Genomic DNA, 6,000 nt, shown 5'->3' with positions numbered 1-6,000 from the left:
AAAATGCCCTTTATGTAAATGTCGTTCTATTTTCATTCTTGCGTTTCTCTGCTAACAAATCTAAGGACCATGATATTTAGGGTTAAGCAGTTTTACATTCTTTTAGCATAATTATTCGAAATGTTTCTGCGTACTTCAGTTGAAATCAACAACATATCGAGTTCATCGCAGTTTAAATCAACCTTATGGATTTGATCCGGTCTTTGGCAGGAATCAGGGATTCATTTTTCTCTTTTTCTTCATCACATGATTCTTCTTTTGGTGATGAAAATTGGTGTTTCTTCGATGAGTTTTACGGTATTCCCAATTGTGGTCACGGTATTCATCTAAGATTTGGATTTTTTTGTTATGGATCAGATTCAAATTTGATTAGAAACGATAAATGGTTCTTTATCAGATCATAACAAGTTTGTTCTTCTCCGATCTGATTCTACAACATTGGTAATCTCTTTTCTTTTTAATTTTCATTTTCATTTTTCGAATCTTTCAAATCTGTCTTCTATAATCGATCCATGGAAACACTATGAGAAACCTTTTATTCATTGAGTAAATTGATTTACTTACTCCATCAATCAACTTCAATCTCAGTCCATCTTCCTTTTTTTTAATTCCAGATCATTTTCACCTGAAAAATTCAAATTCATCTCCATATTTTGGGTTATCAACTTTACTTAGTTATGCATTTGCTAATTGGTATTAGTTAGATGCTTTGTCGATTTGAATACCGATGATGAATATTGATTGCTACTACACTAATTACTTGTTGGTATTACACAATTGTTAAGTTTTATATTAGTACATAACAATTGGTTGCGTAAATGTTCCAAAGAATGCAAAAGAGATTTGTTGATGCTTGAATGGGTATGTCATATTTGACATCTAAGCAACTTGAAGTAAGTACTATCTTGTCCTAACATATTTTCAGTCTATATATATAGAATTGATGACCCAATCTATGTCGAGTTGATCCATTGTGCATTATTATTTAAAACCATGAATTGTTTCTTAAAGTATTTTTCGTGCATGATTATGGAAATAAAACTCAGGAAAACCAAGAATTTAAAATAAAATGAAAGAAATGGGAAATAAGCTTCTTTTTGTGCATTCATGCACTAAATAAAGTGTAAGTCTGTTAAATGTGACTGCAGTTGATCATCCAACAAAAAATAATCGAAAAAAGGAAAGAAAATCAAATTTTTGGTGGGACAAATAAATAGTCACATATTGTATACCACATTCTGCGACTGAATGCACGTAGACGGTTTTGATGAAAGTCCTAATCAATTAATGGTTACTGTGTGACGGTAGAAATGTGGTACATAGATCGAACTAGTTATAGCTAAGTTTTTTTTTGATCCCACTAATTAATAAGAAGATGAAACAAAATGATCACCTATATTTTCATTTTCTTTGTAAAGTTATTTTCATGTAAATGCTATTAAAGCGAAATACCAGTATAGCAGGGAGGTAGAGGATGATGGGATCAGTTCCTTGAAATCAAAAAAGGAAGAACATTTGTAATTTGTGTATGAACTTCTCTTGTTTGATTAATTAATTTAGAAATTCCTTAATTTAGTGCCCTTAGATATCTAAGCCACGGTTAGTGGACAAAAGAGATTTTAGGATCGTATTTGTACATGACATATACATCATATCCTATGAAAGAAAAAAATACAAAACAATAGGAGTTAATTTCTTTCTTTTTTTCAATGCGACACACATTCATTTTTCATTTTCTATAAGTTTTGGTATGCTAACGTTTTCCTTAGATTTTGATGTGTATATATTAAGAATTACTATTGATGCTCGCTCAAAAAGCAAGCTAATGTTTTCATTTTAGAAGTGGTCGTAATATTCTCATGGAAAATGTGATGTTTATTGTATTGCTAGCTAGTCTAAACTATTAGTTGTGTACTTTTATCTTATTGAATTTATTTATAGCATCAAAATTGGTCACTTCTGTTTTAGTATAAAAGATAGGGAAAAAGAAAGAGGTGGAGAAGGAGAGGATTCTCTATTGATCAAATCTCTTGGTTACATGGACATAATACATATGTATACACGGAAAGGGAAAACCAAAAGACACCAAATCTGGACCGCACACCCATGGGCATGTGCCCTTTAACACTCCCCCTTGTGCGGTTCAATAAAAAAAATTAATACATAGTGCTTCACATATAGTCCTTCAAATGTCGTTCTCGTTGATGACTTGTGCCAAAGTCCATTGCCTCATTAAAACTTTGACAAGGAAAAAACCCAGTCGGATAAAATCTTGGTAAAACTCTTCACATGTATTACTTCACATGTTGTCTCGTACTTTATATGTAGTTCATCACATGCAATACGATCTTCAAAGATCGACGATTCTACGTTAATTGACTCGTTAAAACTTCGCCAGGAAAACCCAGAGGGACAAAAACCCGAACTAAAGAAAAGAGTACAATATTAAGTAAACTTAGAACATAGTTGGATGTGTATACGTTGCCTCATTAAAACCTTGACAAGGAAAAACCCAGTGGGACAAAACCTTGACGAAGGGAAAAGAGTACATCGTGGAAGATGCAAGTAATGGTGATCTGTTGCAGATGATCACTTTGCTTCGTTGAAGTTGATTAGTTGCTTCACAACTTCTTAGGAAGAAAATCCTTCTGGAAAAGACAATAGCCTTACCTGGGAAGTTAATTCCCGGTGTTTGTTGTTGTCTATTAAAAACCTTGCCGAGAAACAAAACCCTGTGGAAAAAGTAACCTCGGTGAAGGAAAATATTCAACACACCATTAGATGCTCCCCCTGATGTCATACAATTTTCATTAGTCTAATGCGTCAAAGGAGTTTATCACACTTTACTTTGGTGACTGAATGTTTATAAGACCATGTTGTTGATTCTGGAAGTTACGTTGCTTAACAGAATATCGCGTTTCATTTCTTTGATTCAGATATTTTCAGTAATATCAACGATCTTTATGTCTTCAACGTTCAACATACTTGATGTTTTTAGTGTTGTCGCTAAAAACCTTGTCGAGTAAAAAACCCTTTGGGAAAAACTATTCGATCGAAGGGAAAAAGAGTACAACACAGCTTCAATTTCGAAGTAAAATTGTCGACATCATATCCTTGGATCCTCCCCCTGATGTCGGCATCTCCCCCTGATTACTTTCAGAGTTTTTCCAGACATTTCCTTTAGTCATGTACTTTTCGAAACTGAATATCGGTAATACCTAGAAAATAATCTACCATATCTCCCTGATTACTTTCGTTGGAGAAGAGATTATTGTTCCTTCATAATCAACAACTTTTGGATTGCACTTTCATTAGCATTCCTTTTAATGTCTTTGTAGGGATAAAACAATTTATGTCAATGGTTACTTTTAAGTACATGATTACATTCACTATACCATTCCAATGACGTTGTGTTGGCGCGAGCTATATCTAGCTAACAAGTTCCCTGAGGATGTAAAATTTAATCGAGTACATTATTATCTAAGTACAAAATGCGTCTATTGTACTTAGATATGGGAATTTCATCTCCCAACACATCTTCGTCATATTCCTTTGACGAAATGGTTACTTACTTACATTTGAACCTCGACTAATCATGGGAGTGCTATCAGGATGTATGCTTTGTTAAATTTCCTGACAACTTTAGACATATGCAAACTGGTGGAATAATATACCACAAGCTCAGTATTCGATCGAGCTTTCCCTAGATTTTTCATCTCAAATTCGGATTTAAATAGTTTTAAGGTCTCTTATTACATCAAGAGTACATCATGTCTGTACCATCAACATAAATAGCTACAATTCCAAATCAGGAACTTTCTTATGAATACGCAAGGAAAAATAACTTACTCTATCCCCTCCAAATCAAATAGCCACTTAGACGGGTATACCACATCCGCATGATTGCTTCAATCTATAAGTGAGCGTTCTATCTAACTGTAAACGCACTCGTGGTTTAGTCATTTGATTTGGGAAACAAAAGTCTATCAAGTACTTTTGTAAATATCTTCTATCTCTTGATTCTTTCAGAGATACGTAACAACCACATACATATGCTGCATTTCAAGTCCTTTTGAAATTACCAAGCTAACTAAGTAGCGGAACTCTATAACGTTCATTACAAGAGAACAATTCCAGGGCTTTTGAGAAACCTCGCGCCACAAGGCGAGTCTTATTTAAGACTACTTTCTTCTCATATGCTTTGACAAATTAATTGTATGTCCAATAGGCTTTACACTTGGTTGGTTAGCACTACCACACCAAATACCTGTATATTTCAAAGAACTAAGTTCTACCTGGATTGTGTAGGCCAAATATGCTTTTTTTGAATTAAACAATAAAGCATGGTTCGTATCTCGTGCTCTATTCTGGAGCAACTATATATATATCATTAATATGCTGCACGATCTTCCATTGACTTGTGTGTCTCATAATCCTAGGATTTCATTGTTCTCTGAATCATTAAAACTTCGGAGCGTCCTCCAGTATTGATTCATGGACATAGTCAGAGACAATCAAATGAGATGATTTCATTAATGATACAAATTAGGTGGTGCCTTACTCATCTACTTCCTTTCTAGGTGAGCATTGATCGAACCTGGTGGTCTCTCCATCTTCCTTTATGGAGCCACGGCCTCAACTACACTTCCACCAAGTGTAGTTGCAACACCTTAGTCTATGGTGCACCCCATACTGAGGATTTCTAACATTGCAGGAATATTTGCAGCTGGTATGTGTGATCTTGTCACTTTAGCGACATCAGTGTACATTTTGAAAATTGATTATTCTTTGTCACTTCACATTTACATTTGTGGAGTACAATAATCAATATGAGACACAGTGGAAACATACCACGACAATTCATGTTGTTCCCTTCGAAAATACTTTTTCTTATCTCCCCCTAACGACGGGAAGAATGTCTCATTAAAGTGATAACCTGCAAATCTAGCAGTAAGAAATCTCCTTCCAAAGGTTTTGAAATGCGGATAATTGTTGAGAGTAAATATCCAATAAAATTACTTAATCGTTTTCGTGACCCATCATAGTACGATGTGGACTCGTAATGGCACATATATAGTGCTACCAAAAATGCGTAATAACACAAATGTCAGACTTAAATTTAGTTACCAACTGGTACGCAGAAAAGGTTGACTAATATTGGGTTCTAAAACGATTCAAGTAAGATGCGTGTAATATTGCATATCCCCAAAGCAATAAAAGGTAGGTTGGTACGCATAACCTATTCCTTAGACACCATCTGTAACCTTTGATGGTAGCCTCTGCGAGACCATTGGGTATAAGATGTTCTATATTGATCTTATTAAACATGTAATATTCATCAAGTCCTTTTGATGTAAATTCTCTAGCATTAACAAGGGTGGTGAACCTTTGCACTTTGGTTTGTGTAATATGTGCTAGGAATTCTACAAAAATTAAACGCATCATTTGTTATGAACAATAACTGATTCCATGCGTCGAATCATCCACCAGAGCCATAAATTACTTGAATGGTCTGCATTCTGCATGGATATAGGTTCATTAACAACACTTTATTTCTTTGGAGAATGAGTTATTTAGCATTTGCATCCAAGTAAAACAGGATGGTCTCAATCATGTTTCACTAAAGAGAGACTTTGTAAGATGAGTGACGTGCTTTCTTACTCTAAATCATAATGGGGAGAGGCAGTGCAAATCTAGTAACTTTAGAAATCACTGATTATGATAGATGTCGTAACTTCGCATTATATTAGTTCATTTTCTTATACACTCAAATGAAGTGATGCTCGTGTTAGTACTCTCAAAACGGAACATCGTGTCACAACCAATGTGCCTTATGGTTATGTCAAAGTCTTTATGAATCAATCCCAATCATTTCATTGTTGGGGTTAATAAGGATTCAGTAATTCAAGTTCCAGTGATCTACAATTCACTAGATTGACACATTAATTTTATAAGAATATGCTTCCTTCCACATTCATTAGAAATAATTTATTGATGCAA

The sequence above is a fragment of the Papaver somniferum genome, chromosome 8 (assembly GCF_003573695.1).
Source record: "Papaver somniferum cultivar HN1 chromosome 8, ASM357369v1, whole genome shotgun sequence".
Lineage (NCBI taxonomy): Eukaryota > Viridiplantae > Streptophyta > Magnoliopsida > Ranunculales > Papaveraceae > Papaver > Papaver somniferum.
This window is presented reverse-complemented; position numbering follows the sequence as displayed.